This window comes from Sturnira hondurensis, unplaced genomic scaffold (assembly GCF_014824575.4).
Source record: "Sturnira hondurensis isolate 20B ecotype Veracruz unplaced genomic scaffold, ASM1482457v3 Scaffold0015509, whole genome shotgun sequence".
Classification (NCBI taxonomy): Eukaryota; Metazoa; Chordata; class Mammalia; order Chiroptera; family Phyllostomidae; genus Sturnira; species Sturnira hondurensis.
This window is the reverse complement of record NW_028088140.1, coordinates 2,542,453-2,563,015: the sequence shown is the minus strand read 5'-3', so window position 1 is coordinate 2,563,015 and position 20,563 is coordinate 2,542,453. Positions and strand designations below refer to the sequence as shown.

The 20,563-nt window shown below is 39.3% G+C and overlaps 2 pseudogenes; one reads left to right on the top strand and one right to left on the bottom strand.

The window, feature by feature from the left end:
- The first annotated feature begins 3,282 nt into the window (after positions 1-3,282).
- LOC118999887 (40S ribosomal protein SA-like) lies at positions 3,283-4,124 on the top strand (annotated as a pseudogene).
- A 9,892-nt stretch (positions 4,125-14,016) lies between these two features.
- Positions 14,017-14,764, bottom strand: LOC118999886 (coiled-coil-helix-coiled-coil-helix domain-containing protein 2-like; annotated as a pseudogene).
- Between the last annotated feature and the right edge of the window lie 5,799 nt (positions 14,765-20,563).

Below are 20,563 nucleotides of genomic sequence, written 5' to 3'. Positions count from 1 at the left end.
GGCAGACAGTGTGAGACAGGGTCATGGAGGTGCCACTCCACATGGTGCCTGCCTTCGGGTTTGGCTGGGAGAAGGGCTCATCAGAGGAAGAGTGGCCTCCACCAGCACTTCTGTCTAGAAGAAAGCGGCATCTCGGTTCTTGCCAGATGCCAAACAATTCAGCTGCTCCTGGTATGTCTCTAGTGCTTTTCAGGCTGCTTCTCCTGTGCTGGAGCTCAGAGAAAGTGAGTCTGAGTAAGTCTGGGCACAGGTCCTTTAAAAAGAACTTCCTGGGTCTCCAGAAGTTTCCATTTTCCTCAGCCTCAGTGCCTACTGATTTTACAGCCAGAAGTTATGGGGATATCTTTCCGGCACTGAAACCCTAGGCTGGGGTTTCAGAGCCCAGAGCCCTCACTCCTGAGATACCCTTCCCAATTTTTACCCTACCACACATGTATATGGGACCAGCCCATTCTCTGTCTCTGACTCTCCTACCAGTCTCAATGTGGTTTCTTCCTCAATTCCATAGTTGTAGGACTTTCATTCAGCTCAATTTCTGGCAGTTCTGAATGATGGTTGTTCTGTAGTTTAGTTGTAATTTTGATGTGGTTGTGCAAGAAGGTGAGTGCCATGCTTACCTATGCTGCCATCTTGACTGAAGCCCGACAATATGTGTGTATAAAGGTATCAATCTAAAGAATACAAGTGTAACAGTTCACAATTGCTTACTTCTTAGCTTTCACGATATATGCATTAGAGCTACAAAAATTAATAATAGGAAAAACAACTGTGTATACAAGAAAAATAGGACATGTTTTGGCTTAACAAAAAAGATGAAATGAGATATAGAGATGTATTTTTGAAGAAAAATAATTAATTTTGTCCTAGAGTAAGACTGGTTGTTTCAGAATGGGAAAGAAGAAAAACAGAACAAAAATCTGAATATAAAAAAGAAAGCTGTATAGAAGATTTCTAGAAAAGAAAACTTGAGAAAGAAAATTTTAATCATGTAAGTGAATTTAAATATCAAAAATAAGCAATGCAAAATTGGAGTTTGTTTTTCTCTCTCTACTAAAAGGACTATTGGTCTGAGACTGATACTGTGAAAAAGTTTTCTTCCTAGAAATCAAAGATTCTATGTTTTATCAAAATAATTTTGTTGTACAGTATCTTAATCAAATCCTTGATTACTTAGGAAAAATGAATCTTCTCAATAGTAAGAAATAAGTTTTGCTGACAATTATGTTAACTTCTGTAATTTATTTGAACTCTTTTATTGCTACTTTGGTTAAATGGATAATTAAATATGGCTTCATAACAACTTATGATCTTGTTTAATCAAAGTTCAAACCTCTTGATATATTTGACAGACTTTCCAAAATTTAAATTATAAATAGAATCTTGACCTGGGAATAATTTTGGGCTGTTCCAGAAAGTCTTTGGAACACCTCAAAGTATTAGTTTTTTTCTTGCAAAAGACAAATATTAAACTAATTAGGCTTGTTTTGGTGTGCTAAAATCACATAGTAAGAATTATCAAATAAAAAAGTAACATTGAGCCATTTTTATATTCTATTTGTGTATGTTATAAAGTTCTAAAAACATATGTGAAATTGCTGGGAATTTGAGCTGTCCTGACATCTGACTTTCATCAAAATTGAAGGACACATGAAAACAATTGAACCCGAGTATCAGTTTGTGGCACATATAAATGAAGGCCATTCTGTTCTTTTCAAAAAAGACCTGGGACATTTGTCATTCTAATGCCCTTATAAACTTGTCAACAGTCTGCTTGTGAATCAGAGAAATTAAGATGGGTAAACAATGGCTGTAAATCAATGAATAGTTGGGGCTATAAAAAACCCAAGATGCCTGCTTGGGTTTTTCCTGGCTCCCTGGCTGTTTTTTTCAATTTTTGCATTTTTTCACCTACCTTAGTACATTTGGGCTGGACCTTATCTACCTGACAGTTTGGGTTATGTTCTAGATGTTATGTGTATGCTTTTTGTATGAGTTAAAGCTTTCCCCTGCCACGGGGTGGATGCCCTCACAATGGCAAAGAAACTCAGACAACGGTTTCTGCATGGGGGATCACTTTTAAAAATCTCTAGTGATTAAGGCACAAATTTCACTGAGTAAACCATACAAGCCTTGATAGAAGCCTTGAAAACATTTTGGAATTATCACTGACCCTAACACCCCTAATTATCAGGCAACATGAAGGGAACTAATGAGAATACTAGATTTAAGCAGAACATGTTTAATTACATAGGACTGAATGAGAAAGCTTACAATTTTATGAGTTTTTATTTGATATGTTGCTGATTTTTAAAATCTTCTGTTTTTTAGATAAAAGAAATTTTTCTTCTGTACACCTTTGTTAGTAGTATTAAAACATTTGCTTTTCTCTCTCTCTCTCTCTCTCTAATTTATCCCTCCAAACTTTGAAAATTCTCAATGAGTATTTATATTTTCATGGTAATACATCTGTTCACATAATTTCATTAAGAATCTGTCCCCTTTATAATAGGACACAATTGGAAGGTAATTGCTTTGTAAGGCTTTGGCACCAGAATGTCATATTTGAGAGAGACAGGCATAGGCTCATATATGGCCAGAGAGCTTTTAGGAATTAAGATTGACTTTGGAAGCCAATAAAAACCCTTTGGAAAAGCAGGTACCTTGATTACAAGGTTTACAGCAGTCTTTCCAGGTAAGGAAAAAAGGCTCCTTCCTGAGGGATGCAAAGAAAGACCTCAAAATACATTGGTGATCTTAAAATGAGAGGAATTAACCTCAAATCTATGGAGGCTAAGTCTAAAGATGCCGTATGAAAATTTCCAGCATAGTAGAGCTAAAAGAGCCTATGCGATTACTATTATTGCTGAATTTATACAACTAATAAGACCAGTTTATTGAAACTAGACTTATTTTGCACACAGTCTTAATTTGGCAATCTTTGATAAAAATGAGAGTCATTTTAGAGAGAAAATTTGCTTTAATAGAAACTATAATATATTTTTTGTGGATATTAGCTTACAGTGTTACTCATTGTCTCCTGAGATCTTTTTTTAAATTTCTACCTTCAAACTGGACTGAATTCTAAATTTTTCTAGTTCTCGTAAATATTTTTCTACAATCCTTCAAACCAACATTTTTATTTTCCCACCTATTGACTTGAAATCATTGAAGACTAAAACTGCCTGTCTCCTGCCTTTCACGCTACCTATAGAGCAGCCCATATGGCATTGCTGTGTGTTCTCACGTAATTTAAAGAGAAACTTCCACATGTCTGGAATCCCTGATGCCCTGTAAATGACGGATGAGGATGTCCTCCAATTCCTTGCAGCAGGAACCCACTTAGGTGGCACCAACCCTGACTTGGAAATGGACCAGCTCATCTACCAAGGAAGAAGTGATGGTGTCTACATCATAAATCTGAAAGGAACCTGGCAGAAGCTTCTGCTGGCACTGGGGCCATTGTTGCCATTGAAAACCCTGCTGATGTCAGTGTCATATCGTCCAGTGAGCTGTTGTGAAGGTCGCTGCTGCCCCTGGAGCCACTCCCATAGCCGATCACTTCACTCCTGGAACCTTCAGGAACCAGATCCAGGCAGCCTTTCTGGAGCTGAGGCTTCTGGTGGCTACCGATCCTGGGGCTGAGCAGCAGCCTCTCTCAGAGATGTCTCGCGTTAACTTGCCTATACAATTGCTCTGGATAACACAGACTCTCCTCTGAGGTGTGGACATTATCTCCCCTTGCAAAAAGAAAGGGGCTCAGTCAGTGGGTCTGATGTGGTGGATGCTGGCTCGAGAGGTTCTGCACACGTGTGGTATCTCTTCCCATAAGCACTCATGGGGGGTCATGACTGATCTCTACTTCTACAGAGATCCTGAAGAGAAAAACTGCTGAAAAGGCTGTGACCAAGGAGGAATTTGGGGGTGAGTGAAATGCTCTGGCTCCCAAGTTCTCCGCTGCTCAGTCCGAGGTCGCTGACTAGCCTGAAGGCATGCAGGTGCGGTCTGTGCCTGTTCAGCAGTTCCCTGCTGAAACCTGGAGTGCTCAGCCCACCACTGAGGACTGGCCTGCAGCCCCCACTGCTCAGGCCACTAACCAGATAGGAACAACCATTCAGTGGTTTTAAGCTGTTCTTTCATAAACTATTAAACAAAATGGAAATTGGGTAGACAGAAATAGTCTCTAAAAAATTAAAATTAAAATAATAGACTGCCCATTTCCCAAGGCCACACAAGCTAAAGTGGGACAACTTGATGGAGACGTCGGAGAAATCACCACAACAACTTATATATGGACCATCTGTGTGCCTATAGCAGAGAGATGACCAGAGATTTTTCAAACTGCAGACCAGGAGAATCTATTAGTGTGTAACTGCCAGCCTTTACTCTATCTGAAGAGGATTTGAGACAGACATTTGGAAAATCTTCTTGACAGTCTGCCTTCAGAACTCAGAAACCAGCCCACTCCAATGCTTAATCTTTGTTTTTCTTGTGTTTCTATAGAGATCCCTCTTATTAAATACCTCATTGCTTTCTTGCACCAGAGTCTTACTTTGGCAGCCCACCTGCAATGAGACACAACTGTGGCGTTGAACTGGACTTCTGTCAAGATTGAGCCTGGTTTGATGAGATATAGAACTATCTACCAACCCAACTTCTGGCACCTGAAACTTCGAGATGCCAGAAGTTTATATAACTGTTGATTATAACTAGAATACCTAAATATTGGTGGATCCTATTGAACAACAAGTAACTAGTGCCCAGGATACTTGCCAGTATCCACACTTGGTTACTGGGCTAAAAAGGGGGCAATTCTGAGGTTAAATAGGCAACCAGACACTAAAGAGTGTTTTGAGACATTCTAAGAAGACAACTCCAGTTCTGCAGTGTTCCCATTCGAAATCCTTTCCGTGAAATAACCTTGAAATAGCCGTGCCTACTAAGGTCTCCACTAAAATGCAAATACCTTAGGTGTGTCAAGAATACAGAAGTGTAAACCAGCATATTAAATATTGTGAAGGACAAGGGTAACATAAGAGCATTTTCCAGTTTGGAAGTGGAAGAGTTTGAAACGGAAGAGCAGAGAACACAGAAGTGCAAAGTTCTAGAGAAAAGGAAATCTGCCTACTTCACAACTTTTCTTAGGGGTCATAAGTGTATTGGTGTGTTTTCTTTAACTTTGTCTAGTCAAGTTTCCATAATTTTCCAAAATCTCCATCCCCAAACTTAGACAAAAACATTGCATCAGAGAGCTGAAGAACAGGAGTGCAGCGACTCAGATAAATAATAGGAATTTCAAGACACAAGCCCCTGACAACAATAGCAACAAAATCACTAAGTAACCCAGAATGATTGCTTACCTCTCATGTTTGCTTATCTTCTTATGACCTGCCTTTTCTAGCAATATCTCTCTGCTAAGAGCAGTTCTTCTTTGACTAAATAAAAGAATATGACTGAAGTGTAAGGCTGTTTGGGAGAATATTTCCAGTTCTAAGTCTGAATGCTTTCAATTAATTTTCAAAGATCATTTTCTTTTATGGAGATGTGCTTGGGATTTTAAGATTCAAAGCTGTGTGCCTTGAGCTTCCTCTTCTAACTAAGCAATTCTTCTCTGGTTTTTCTCATCACACAGAGTGTGCAGAGAGTAGAGAGCTCACTGGGACCTGTGTCTAATCACAGCCCGCAGCTCAGCAGGAGGGACCTTCCAAGCCAAGATCTAGAGGTAGGCTGTGCCCATGGTCACGGACACCACTGCGGGTAATGGCTTATGTTTAATCACTTCAAGTGCCACATCTCTTTCTCTCTGATAGCTTGTTTTATTTTCTTCTTTAGTGATCAAAACAGAGCAAAGAAAAACTTAAAATCATTTTATCCTACTACTCTGGTGTTGGAACTACACTTCTAAACTTTCCCCATGCTATTTCCTGAAGATAGATAAACCTTTAGAAATATAAATCTTATCTGAAACCAATACAATGCTATATGTCAATTATAGCTCAATAAAAATTTTAAAATTAAAATATTTTTAATTATTAAAAAGAAGTATAAATCTTATGAAATCCAACAGGGTCAAATTTATGGTCAGGTCTCACATACAGCATAATGCTTTCTATTTCATAGGGTCATGGTACATATGAAATTATATAGCGTATTTGACTATCTTGTAAGTTATTATTTTCTAAGACTGTCCTTTTAAAAGTTTGCAATTCAAAAGCAAGATAGAGCCTGATAATGCTGGGAATATTTATGATAATAATCAGTCTGTGTATACTGCTTTAAAATTTACAATGCATTTTTACACACACTATCTCACAACCACGTGAGGCAGATGGAATAGTATTATTGTGCTAGTTTACTATTGCACATAACAAACTGCCACAAATTTACTAAGCTTGATAATACAAATTTACTGACTTACAGTTCTATAGGTCAGAAATTCAACAAGGGTCTCATCTGGCTAAAATCAGGGTGTCGGCAGGGCTGTCTTTTTTTCTGCAGGCTCTAGAGGAGAACCAGTTTCCTTGTTCAGTCCGTTGTGGGCGGAACTTAGTTCCTTGCAGTTGTAGAAATGAGATCCTCATTTCCTTGCTGGCTGTCAATTAAGAGCCATTCCAGCTTCTAGAGGCTTCCCCAGTCCTTGGTTCATAGCCTCTTCCTTCCATCAAAGCCATTAGGTGAGTCTCTCACACATTTCAAATTTTTCCTGCCTCATCTGTCATTTTCCTGATTTCAACCAGGAAATTGTTCCTGCTTTGAAGGGCCTGTGTGATAGAATAATCCAAGATGATCCCCCCAGCTCAAAATGCACACCTCTAATCACACCTGCGAAGCCCCTTCCATCATGGGACATAACATATTCCCAGGTTCTAGGCCTTAGAACACCTTTGGGGAGGGGGACAGTCACTTATTTGCCTTCCACAGTTATCATCGTCTACATATTATAGATGAGTAGGATAAAGGCCAGAGGATAAAAGACTTGCAGAGAGCACAATAAGCAGCAAATGGACTCAGCAAATGGACTCAAATACCAAAACTGTTTTACTCCAAACCTAAATCAGTGTTGTTCCAATAGAACAATGCTTTCTCTAAAAGAGAACTCAATATCTACTCTCTTGCACCCTCCCTCCCTTTCTTCTCACACGTAAACCCATACTTCCTTTAGCTATATTTAAAGCTGATATTCTTGGGGGAATTAAGGCATTTTCCAAAGCTTCTATGGAGAAGCAAAAGTAGTTGCAGTTCTAACAATGTTGATGTAATTTCTTCCAAGGCTTACACAATGTTGAAAGTATATGTGCCAGCAATTGGATACTTACAGCTAGAGCTGTAAATGAAATATATTTCCTCAGATGTTGAGTGCTAAAGGAAGTTTATACTGTGGTGCATGTAGGTTAACTCAAAACAATTGTTCTTAAAAGGTGTACTTAGTTAGCCATTTGATACTGAAATCTTAATGTTCATTTATGACAGGACTGACCATTTTGTATTTCCTAGAAAATAATATTTCTAGTCTTTCTTTCTTGCTGGTGGAATTTTGAAGCATAATTTAAATTTATTTTAGTGTTTTTAGTTTACCAGTAGGTGTTTAGTAAGCCCATTAATAAGTACAAAGTGTCATTAGGTAATTGAAGGGAATATGTGATTAAACAAACAATCGTGGGGCCCAGCCTGCAGTCTTAAAAAAATCACATTCCTAAAGTATGAGATTAGAAGGGGAAGATGCTCATTGGAAAGAGAGGGACACTAGCTGTGATTAGTTGCATGCAGAATGAGAGGACTCTAAAAGCCTGGTACATGAGGATAGTAATAATAAAATAGACATATCTCTTAAAAATCCTGAAATGTAAAAGTCATCAGCTTATGTATTTTGAAATAAATTACATACCTTTATAAATCATAAAACTAAAGTGTGGACAAGAAGGGGCCACATAGGAAACCGGAGCAGCTCAGGGGAGACCTGCACATAACAGCATTACAAACTCAGAGATATAAAGTAACCACACAGCACAGTCTGAAATGAAAACTTATTAACTAAAAGCAGGTCACGGCCTCAGGCATGTCGTAGGCTAGAATCTTCTGTGACAAAAAGTCAATCTTTACCTTAATTGAGTCTATTGGGTTGTTTTCTTTGCATCTATGATAACATACCTTTGGAATGTCAGGTAATTTCCCTTTTTTCCAAACCCTTGGGGCACAACTACCACACCAGAGCAGAGACCACGAATCCCCTCATTCTTACTGTTATTTTGCTAACTTTTGACTGTTAACTATCCCATACCCACCTACCTAAAAGAAGCATGTGTGTCTCATTTTACCTTTTTACCCAATCTGAAAGGTTTCCCCCCTACTTTGCTTGCTTCCACCTCCCTAATACTATACTACCAGTGGATTTCATGTAAGCCCTTTATACCTCTTCTTTTGTTTGTAATGTATAAAATACTGTGCAAAACTGTCACTTTCCGGAGCATTCTCTCAATCCATTGAGGTTTTTCTTCAATCTAGGCAATTGTCAGCCAATTTGGCTCAAATAAACACATCTTACAGGTTTGGATGTTTCTTATATTGACAAAAGCCATAAAACTCAGTTAAATAAAAGGCCAGGCCATGGAACCGATGCCGCACAAAACAGAGACATTATGATCTTTGAGGAGAAAAGTAAACTTTAAGAAAAATTAGTCTGACCACAGAACCCAGTCTGAACTGTAAGTGGAAAAAAGAAGAACAGGTAAGCAGTCGTTTTCAGCCACCTGAGTCTGTGAGGATGAAGGCAGCGTAATCTGACGGTTGACTGGCTCTGGGGTTAGACAAATATTGGTTTAAACCCTGGCTCTGCCACTTACCCTCTGTTTACCTTGGGAAAGACACCCGATCACTCAAAGATTCTCATCTGTAAAATGAGGTAGACCTCATGGAATTGCTATGAGAATTAAATGAGATGATATATGAGAAGTATAGTATCTGGCACATAGAAAACACTCAGTAACTTTTTTTTAGGAAGGGAGAATTCACCTTATGCAAATTTATTTATTTTAATCAATAATGGTTTATTTTTATTGTATTTTTTAAATTACCATTTATCCCCCCACATCTTCTTCCACCTCCACCCACCCTCCTCTCCCCCCTTGAATTCCCACTGTTGTCCATGTCCATGGGTTCTTTTATTTTTTTTCCTTGATCTGTCTGCCCTCAAACCCCACCTAGAGCTGTCAGCCTGTTCTCTGAGTCTGTCCCTATTTTGCTAGTTAGTTCAGTTTGTTCATTAGATTACACATATTAATGAAATCACATGGTATTTGTCTTTCTCTGACTGGCTTATTTCACTTAGCATAATGTTCTTCAGGTTCATCCACACTGTCATAAATGGTAAAATTTTCTTTTTTACAGCTGACTAGTATTCTACTGTGTAAATGTGCCATAGCTACTTTATCCACTTATCTACTGATGGGCACTAGGGCAGCTTCCAAATCTTGGCTATTATAAAGAATGCTGCAAAGAACATGGGGGTGGATGTATTCTTTCAACTTTGGAAAAAATAGTAATTTTTAATTGTCAGTATTATCATGATTATTTAAAATGGTGGCAACAAAAATGGAAAGAGAAGAGACAAAGTTCATTTTGAAGGCAATAGTATTACTGGGAAAGGGACCTGGCCCTGAGCGAGTCTGCCTAGGGCTAGTGTGTGGGTTCTTGAATTAGTACGAGAAAGATTTCACAACACGTGCCCAGGTTAGTTTTAGGGAACATTTGCTAAAGCTGAGGATGGGGAAACAAGGAAGAGTTTAGGATATTGAAAGCAACAAAAGACCTTACATGGGGATGCCTCGGCTCTCTGGAAGTGTTATAGGAAAGAAATGAGCCTTGGTGGGGTTGCTTTAGCTCACTAAGTCAGGGAAACGGGAACCCTGGGGACAGGGTCAGGGGGTTCACTGGGAGAAGCTGCTGCTGCCAATTACTCCCTGGTTGCAAGCCTCATGGGGTCCCTTAGTATTTGGAGATGCCCATCTGTGGAGAAAGAAGTGGATGAAGGAGAAAAGAAAGGCACAGGCACCTTCCTGCAAGGAGAACATGCGTGGAGACCTTCATTTTGAGGGTTAAAGCCTAGGAATTTAGGCAAGGTCTTAGTGGAGGATCTCAGTATTCATCAGCTTTATGCTGAACTGCCAACATGAGATTTTTTCCCTTAACTTCATCTGTCCTTGGGTGTGATTAGCAAATGGCACTGATTGATTTCTGCCATCTCCCTGAGTAGGGTGATTTCAGCTATTTATCCTCAGGTTTGGGAAAAGTGTAAAGCATTTACTCTTAAGTGTCCTTGGTTTAGGGAAGATAAAATTTACTAAGTGGATGCAAACTGCTCAGCATCTAGATTTACTAGGGGGCTGCAAAATACTTGTTTAACTATCTGTCTCAGTTTCCCTATTCAACTTGTCATGGCTTAGTAGCCTATCTCAATATGATCAGGATACAGTAAATGATTACCAGCATTCTAACTGATCACTGAAGCTGAATTGTTTCAGGAAGCTGGTGGAGCCTAAAACTTGGGTTGATCTAGACCTTCAGTCCAATTGTATAACCCTAAATCACTCTGTCCACATAGAGCAAGATATGGTCAGGACCATACTTAGAAGACTTTATATTCAATGATGTGTTCCAATAAAACGTTCTACAGTGCGGAAACATTCTATATCTGAATTGTCCAATATTATAGACACTAAGTGCATGTGGCTTTTGAACCCTTGAAGTGTGGCTAGTGCAACTGAGTGACTTTTTTCTCATTTTAATTAATTTCATCCAATTAATAAAATTAACAAACTTAGTTGTAATTAAATTTAAATGGCTGTGTGTGACTAGAGGCTACTTCTCTATACACTAGCACAGCTATTATCATAACCAAGATGATCAGCATTCAGGATGTAAAGGCACCCTGAAGTACAGATGCACCAGGTATCGCTGGCTGGTATCCGTGAGTACAGAAGATATGTTCATAGGATCTTTCTGAAAATAGGATTAGATCAAAACAAAAACTGAGGTCATCGTCCTCTTAGGGCTAGAAAGTTTAACTCCTCATTTAAAATTCAAAACTAACAATTGAACACGTTCACATTGTCCAGTAGTTTACATAAATTTGAAGGATGGATAGAGAAGAAGAAATGAGTAAGGAGGTTAAAAAAGAGAGAGGGGGGGGAGATGTATGGGAGACACTGAAGTCAGATCACCTTTCAGCCTGAAAGAAGTTTGGGTTCATCTGCTCCTCTCAGTTTCTGTGTACAAGTGGAGTTTGAGTGAAGGAAAAGGAAGTAACACAGTTTCACTTCCTCTTTTTGCCAGCTCTATCTACTACTTCGCTTTCAGTTTGAACCCTTCCAGTAACTGCTTCCCTCCCCTATCTTCTTCCACAGTAGTGATGGCCTAGAAAGAAACACAAGCATCCAGGAAGCTTCTTTTGTCTTTCATAAGTGAAGCAGAAGAACCAGGATTGGGCAGATGGAGAACTGAACTGCAATGCCCTTGCAACAAAGGCCTCAGCTGAGCCCTGGGGGAACACTGGAGCTGGAACGGCCCTTTTGAGTTGTCTTGAACTGAGACAAACAGTCTGGTCCTTTGAATTTCCTCCAGCCCCACCTCTACTCAGTCACTGAATGCAGGCTGTCCCGAGGGAGGAGGCATAGACTTGGGCAAAGCAGCTCCCTTTGGCAGAGGACAATGCCCAGAGAAAGAAGGAATTCTTGGAGAGGAAACAGGCTGTTTGTCTCAGCAACCAACACTTCCAGCTGTCGACGAGACAGAATGAGCCCATCAAGTGGGGCCGGTGCGGGAGGCATCTGGGCAGTGTGCCAGAGCTGCTACTGAAGTTCTATCCCGGCCTCACCATTAGCAAGTGGACCTAAACAATCCCCTCTGCTTCCCTGCATTTTTGTGTCCTTATCTGGAAACAAGGGAAGTGGAAGAGCTGAGTTCTAAGTGATATGCTTTGCACCCTGACTTTTTATTTAAAGAATTATTATAGTTTTCTATTTAGTTTAAAAATTGTAGTTTTTTAATGATATTTTCAAGGCAGGGCAAAGAGGGAAGATTCATATATGATTTTTTTCTTATTTTCATAAAAAAGAATGGTCCTAGCAGTGCATTGCTTCATTTAACCTCAAGGACAGCACTTAGTCTCCATAAACTAAGTATTTGTGACTTTCCTTTTATCACTCTGCATCTCCATAAGGAATCTGAGTTTTGTTATGCCACATAGCTTTGGCACTACGGTGGAATCCATTGCTTTATTTTGTAATTGTGAGTTACCTCATTCACTTTTAAACACACACACACACACACACACACACACACACACACACAAAGACCAACTTCTCTTGATGAATCCAAAAAATACCTTCAGAATACAATCTTATCAGCGTCACTACAGTTGGTTCAGACTGCTTAAGCTTTCCCCAGGGAACACATTTATGTCCCATTCTTAATGTCTGCAAGGAGCTCTTAAGAATGTGATATATCTTTAATTCAGTGATCAGCAACCCTCATAGTGAGGAAGTTCTTTCTGATATCTAACCTAAATCTCCCCGACTGCAATTTCAAACCACTTCCTTTTCCATCCTTAATGAATTAGAAATGGAGCTGGTAATCACTGTCACCTGCCTCTTATAATTTTCATGTTTAATGTTATTAGAATTTATACCTAAACATTCTCTCTTATATGTCATTTTATGCTACTTAGCTATTATCTGCTTTATAACTCTTGAGAAATGTTATTTGGTCTTTTTAGTACACTTTCTAGCTTTTCTGGGTATTCCATAAGCTATAGAGACTAACCTTAATGAGTCGGTAAAACACCATCAATGACAAAAGTCTTTGTTATTTTAGGGGTTTGGCATGTTACAACCCAACATGGGTTAACGTTCAAATTGCCTTAGACTATCCCTACATTAAAAATGTATGTCAGATTGTTTAGCCTCAGGGAAGAAGCAATTTTCCCACAAGACCTATTTATAAAGTAGGATAGCATCTTCCCTTTTATGGGAAGCAAATGTAAACTATTAATGACATGCATCAGATGCTAACTCTTTCCAAATAATCTTTAAAATAACTAGTCTCATTTCATCCATTACAGGTTTTGAAAGACATACATTTTAAGTACTATTAGTTCAATAACCAATACTTGGGAAGTAACTGTTTGCTGTGAATGCAGTCTTCATGATGCCATTGGCTAATGTAAATTTCTTGACATTGTTCTTTGCATGTAACAATCTATTACATGCAATATTTTTTCTTATGTTTACAAAATTCAAGTGAACAGAGCTTCTAAATAGACTTTGCTTTTAGCATGTAAAGTTAAAAAAGAATTACCTACACAAGGTAAAAGCATGCTCAAATTTTATCTGTTGAGAAATATGTGGAAAAAGTAGAATAATTATAACTCACTTTCTACCTGATATGTCAAATATAAAGACATTTAAAGTATTTTCTATATTCTACACAAGTATAAACTTTAAACTTACAGAGCAAGTATATCTTATACACTTGTGTTTTAGGATAGAGTCTCCTATTAACAACCTGTTCTTGACGAGTTCAGCATCTCCTTCTAACAGTTGGATAACAACAATGTGTGTCAATGTGAGGACCTCACACACACTGTAATTGGGGTAGCCTCTGGTTTGTAGGCTTGGTAACTATTGCCTCTGCGTCTTGGATTCACATTGCCCTTGACCTTCTTCTAACTCTGACTGATAAGCACTTGCTGATCCATTGGATGCTGCTGTTAAAGTGTTTGCCTACTCTGTTCGCAGGCTGAGAAGGCCAGCTGAGTGGGTGCACAAAATCCCTTTGCACGAAAAGCATCTCCCCTACTTCCACTCAGTCACACGTTCACACATGTAAAGAACGTTTCATACTTTGCTGGTAGGTGCTTTATGGGCATTAATTTAATTACATCCACAATAAACTTTTGATATAAGTACTATTGTCATTATTCTACATTTTAGAAAATTAATTTCAGGGAAATTTATTTATTTTTTAAAGAAAATCACTTTATTCTAATTGATTCACAAACAGTAACATCACAAAAGCTCATTTAATGAGGCCACACAAACATTTGCCCAGCCCCAAACTCAATACCACCTCAGTGAACTTCTATGTAGTAAGAACAGTCTTTTCCATTGCAATTCTGAGGCAAGAAAACTATTAATGATAGGAGAGGTTTGACTGGTAGTTTCATACTTTGTCAATTATATCTTTATACTAAATTAACTTGGTCATGAGAGACGATTTTCCATTTCTTTGTTATGAACTTCTCAACTAGGCTCATCCATTTGCAAGTCTGCACCAACCCAGCACCTCACTGAAACCCTCACAAAGCTCAAGGTCACTCTGGTTCTGTGCACACTCCAAAAACTGTTTCATCTCATAGTGGCGTGGGCCAAACCACTGCTGCTGGTGATATGCCAGCTGAGTTTCCTGAGGCTCCTGGAATGATGTCAGGCCCTGAGGTCTCAGCATTACTTCCTCCACCAAAGCCCCCAGCGATGGCATGACCTAGCTTGTGGCCAACAGCAGAGCCCACAGCCACACCAGCTGCAGCAGCGGTTGCCATCTGGGCCATGAAACCTGGCAGCCAGGGGGCAGCAGCAGGTGAGCCCACAGCAGATGGTGGAAGTGGCACTGGTGGCTGAGCTGCTGGTGCTGGCCTGGGTGTAGCTCTCACCTGAGGTGCCTGCTGGCCAGCTGGAGGGGCCACGTGGGAGATGCAACCTCTCCTTCCATACATCACAATTGTACTGTGGCTCTGTGTCTACAAGTGCAAAACTAGGAGAGGAACCCTGCAGCTTCTCATAATTTCAGAGAAATTTAATATTTTACTCAAGTCACCCAGCTAGGAAGGGGCAAAGACAGGATTTAAACAGGGTTTTTTTAGTTGTTGTTCTTAAAGATTTTATTTAGTTATTGTCAGAGAGGAAGGGAAGGCAAGAGAGGGGCAGAAACATCAATGTGTGGGTGCCTCTCACAGCAATCTGGGACCTGGCCCACAACCCAGGCATGAGCCCTGACTAGAAATCCAACCTGCAAACTTTTGGTTTGTAGTACGACACCCATCGCACTGAGCCACACCTGTCAGGGCTGAACAGGTATTTCTAACTCCAAGGCACAGGCATGTCCCATTCTGTGCTATACACCCCCCGCCCCAAACTTTAAGCAGGATAGCTTAGTGGTTCAGCGTAGGAACTGTGAAGTTCAACTTCTGGTTTCAAAACTACTTCTCAGTTTGTGACCTACTTGACATCCCATGTTTCAGTTTCATGATCTGTAAAATGGTTATAATGACAGTATATAACGCATAAAATTGTCTTCTGTATTAAATGTGCTAATATATATAAAGTGTTTAAACTAATGCTGTAAAATGTAGTAAATGTTACTACATTAGCTATTATTATTATTATTATTGTTATTTTTATCTTTATCATGCAATAAATGTATCCTATCAAAAAGCAAATGATATGAAGGGAGGAAGAGGAATAGTAACACACTAATTCAATAGCCCATTATAGAGTCTGAAATTTGATAACTAGTCACCTAGTAGACCCCTGGGAAAATGGACATGGTGAGCAAAACTGTTTGACTATTAGACAAGCGGGATGGAGAGGTGGATAATTGCTGGGGAACAAGGAACACAAAAAGCCGAGGGAGAGCTAAATTAATAAGGAAGCACAGAGCTTCCACTTTAAGATTCTGGTAAAAGTCAAATTCTTTTTTAAAAACATATTTTATTGATTATGCCATTACAGTTGTCCCATTTTCCCCCTTCACTCCCCTCCACCCTGCACACCCTTCCACTCACATTCCCCCCCTTTAGTTCATGTCCATGTGTCATAAGTTCTTTAGCTTCTACATTTCCCACCTTACTCTTGCCCTCCCCCTGTCTATTTTTTCCCCACTGTCCATGCTCCTTATTCTCTGTAGCTTCTCCCTCCTTCTTCTCCCATTCTCCTGTTGATAACCCTCGATGTGATCTCCATTTCTGTGGTTCCCCTCCTGATCTAGCTGTCTGCATCATTTGCTTTTGTTTTAGGTGTGGTTGTTTATAACTGTGAGTTTGCTGTCCTTTCACTGTTCATATTTTTTATCTTTTTCTTCAATAAGTCCCTTTAACATTTCATATAATAAGTGCTTGGTGATGATGAACTCCTTGAAGTTGACCTTATCTGAGAAGCAGTTTATCTGCCCTTCCATTCTAAATGAAAGCTTTGCTGGATAGAGCAATCTTGGATGTAGGTCCTTGCCTTTCATGACTTGGAATACTTCTTTCCAGCCCCTTTTGCCTGTCTCTTTTGAGAAATCAGCTGACAGTCTGATGAGAACTCCTTTGTAGGTAACTGTCTCCTTATCTCTTGCTGGTTCTAGGATTCTCTCCTTCATTTTTATCTTGGCTAATGTAATTATGATGTGCCTTGGTGTGTTCCTGCTTGGGTCCAGCTTCTTTGGGACTCTTTGAGCTTCCTGGACTTCCTGGAAGTCTATTCCCTTTGCCAGACTGGGGAAGTTCTCCTTTATTATTTGTTCAAATAAGTTTTCCACTCGTGGCTGTTTCTTTCCCCCTTCCGGTACCCCTATAATCTGGATGTTGGAACGTTTAAAGATGTCCTGGAGGTTCCTAAGCCTCTCCTCATTTTTTTGAATTCTTGTTTCTTCATTCTTTTCTGGTTGGATGTTTTGTTCTTCCTTCTGGTCCACTCCATTGATTTGAGTCCCAGTTTTCTTTCAGTCACTATTGGTTCCCTGTGCATTTTCCTTTATTTCACTTAGTGCAGTCTTCATTTTTTCATCTAATTTGCAACCAAAATCAACCAGTTCTGTGAGCATCTTGATCACCAGTGTTTTGAACTGTGCATCTGATAGGTTGGCTATCTTTTGGTCGCTTAGAAGTATTGGTTCTGGGGCTTTGATTTGTTCTTCTGTTTGAGCCATAATGTTTTGGTCTGGTGGTGCCTGTTACATATGAGGGGTGGAGCCTTAGGTGTTCACCAGGGCAGGGCAACCCAGTTGCTGGGTTTTGACACTGTATGTGGGGGCGGGGTCAGAGAGGGAACAATGATGCTTGTTCTGCTCTCTCTCAGATTTTGGTCTCGTCTGCTGCTTCCCACAAGCAAATTGTACCCTTCTGGTGCTGGTTCCTGGGTGGGTGGGCTTGTGTACATTCTAGGACCCTGTGGGTCTCTCCAACGAACTCTCCTCTGAGGCTGGAAGTCCCGGCACCTCAGCCTCCGCAAGTTTTTTCAACTGGTACTTTTAGGCTTTATTTACCGTCACTGGGGCCCTGTGTTGCGTAGGCTGTCTCACTGCCAGTTTTTTGCCTCGTTTATCTGCACATGAATGTGTGACTGCGATCAGCCAACCGCCTTGTGTGTTTCACTGGGTTTGCTCGTTTCCTCCCACGCCTGGGTCTGCCAACAACTGCCTTTTTCTGCCGCAACCCCGCTCTGCCAGCTTCCGATTCCGCCCCTTTTACTGGTCTGGATGAATGGTTCGTTGTTGTCGGACTTCAGTACAGTTAAGTTTTCTGTCTATTCTGATTGTGTTTTTGTTTCTAAATCCTTGTTGTCCTTAAATTTGGTTGTGTGAGGAGGCACAGTATTTCCACCTACACCTCCATCTTAGCTGGTAGTCTATGAAAGTCAAATTCTTATGATGAAAGAATTTGATGACTTTGAGGAAAGTCAGCTCTAATTGTATTTTATATTATGTTGTTGGTGGTAGTGGTGGTGTTGTCCTTATGGAATCATTTTGCTTCACCCTATTTTATATAGAACAATTGTCTTATGTTGATCTACTACTCTCTCAGAATGTTCAGTTAAAAAAACTTCTCTTTAATTGAGACATACTAATGGAATTTTGAAACAACATGGGTTCTTTTTATTTAACATTAAATATGTGGGGTAATAATTATAAAACTATTTGGAGGTATATATGGGACTTCTATTAGATCTAGGCCTTCAATTTCTACTATTTTCAAATTTGGATCAAGATCTGGTGCCTAAAAAAGTCCACTGTGTTTTTGCCAGCATTCCAATATTTTTTATTCATTTTGATTTGACTTCCTTATTTAACATTCTACTTCTTTGCAATTCGTGCTTCAAAGGAAGGTATTCTGCTTAAGTTGCAGCATTCATGCCAGTCTTCAATGCTGTATTATGCCTGGCACCAAAATTGAATCATGTTGTCATACTTTTAAAATTAAAGCATTGGTGGCATGATCAATGGCTGGGGACTCATTGAAACTTTACCTGGGATTTAATCTGACTCCTTGTACATACTAGATGTAAACATATGAAAAATTTTATTAGTTTTCGGTGACTGCTTATGTAAAGAATTGTATCATGAAGGGGGAAAGGGTTGTGAAAGTTACTAAGTCATCAAGGATGAATCCATGTATACCCTTGCTTCTCCTTTGCTCTGTCACACAGAGCTCAGATTTCCTGCTACCAGGGCAAATAAGAAACTATATTATATAGAATAGTAGAAACTCAATGCCTACTGCATAACACGAGGAATAAGAGCACACCATATTATTATGAATGCTTCAGTGAAACTTTAAAAGTATATAATATTCACTCCTTTGTGTCTTTCTAATAAAATAAACCCTAATACTAGGGAATGAGCATGCTATAATTGAATGTGTCTATGTTAGTACATCAAAGACACCAGCTACTGTAATATTACTTTAATTCAATTCTATGGGTTTATAGAAAATCTTACTCAGGGGTTACTATTGTGTTAGTGTTTTGGCAGATGCAAGGAATTAAAACTAGGATATTTTAAGTGTGTACAGTCTATCCCCATTTACATAGTCTTTTCAATGATAAAGTTTCATTTGGCATATATAATAACAGTGTGCTAGTTTGGATAGGGCCTATATTACTGTCTTAATTTTAGTCCTAATTTTACTGTCCAAAACACTAACACAAAAATCAAAACCAACCAGCCAAGCAAAGAACAGTTGAAATAATTTTCCTATAGTCATAGCTAGTAAGTTGCAGAGCTGAAACCCCAACCTAGTTTTCTGTCTCAAAAAAAAAACATATTTTCTGCTCTTAAATGATCTAGACTCACTGCTGTGGCAAAACTTTCACAGAAATGTTACCTTAAAACCTACTGATAAAGGCAGACAATAAGTAAGACAGAATAGTCCAAATGAAAATAAAAGATGGCATATATTCATCAGGTTAAAAAGTAACAAATACTTGAGGCCTTTTTTTTTTGGTGGGAAAGGAAAACTTTCTGAGGAGAGTTGAAACATTATATGTTCTGATGCTGGACCTACATGTGCTCCTAAAATGTGTAGCAGCAGATGAAGAAAGCCCTGGCCCTGGCTGGTATGGCTCAGTTGGTTGGGCATCTCCCTGTAAACTGATTGTGGAATCAGTCCTCAATTGGGGTGTGTATGAGAGGCAATCAGTCAATATTTCTCTCTCATATCAATATCAATGTTTCTCTCTCTCTCTTTTCCCCCTCCCTTCCCCTGTCTCTAAAATTAATAAGCATGTCCTCAGGTAAGGATAAAAAAATTAAAATAAAAAAGCCTGGATTCCACCTATACAAGCATAAATGAAATGTTGTTAGGCATATTCCTGGAGGTAGTGAAATACAGGCCAATCTGGGTTTCTACAGGTGGGAGGTTTACATTGGGAAGTTGCAGCTGATACAAAGCAGAAGAGATTAAAAGGTTTCAGAGAGCTGTACATCAGGCAAGAAATTTCGCCTCAATTCAGCAAACTGCACTGACGTGGGGTGAAGGAAAAGATAGCAGCATGGTGTGAGATGAATTAGAAGGGCCATGAAAATAAGGCAGGCATGGTGAGGCTTTATATTTGGGAGAACACAGAGTCATTAAGAAAGAAACCAGACTATTTTCCCATGTAGTGACCAACATTTGTTCATTGCCAAGGACAAAGGTATACCAAGGATTAGAGCTGCCATTGACTAAATCAGAAAGCAAGTTTGTAGGTCTCCGTGTGAGTGTGTTTGGGAGTAGATGGGAATGCAGTTGATAACGTTTGTAAAATGGCTTCCCCTGGATTGAAAACAAACTATGTCCTAATTCAAGGTAGTTTCCTTAAATTGGAGACAAATAAATGATAGAGCTAACATCAGTTTGAATCTTTTAAAAAATATGTTACTTCCTCCTATAATATATCCTATATCCTAGGACACATTTTGAAAGTTTTAAAATTTGCAAATGATTTGGAGGCTATAGGAACAAGACCAAAAATCCAGTCGCCCTGGATAGAACTATATTTCTAATGATTCTTTACAAAAGAAAAAAGGAAAGAAACTTGACATTAGGGACCTACTGTGCACAGACATTATGCATATGGGGTATCTGGATGCATCTTCCTCTCACGCGTCTGGGAGCCCTTATAATCACCATCAACAGGGATAACAATGGTGTGGAAAGGAGCCTCTAAGAGGTTGAATGAGATCACAGTGTGGATAGCAGAGGGTAGAGTTAAACCTAGGTCTTCTGCTTTAAAGTTGGTGATTAGCAACTACTCTAAATACATATTAAAAAAAC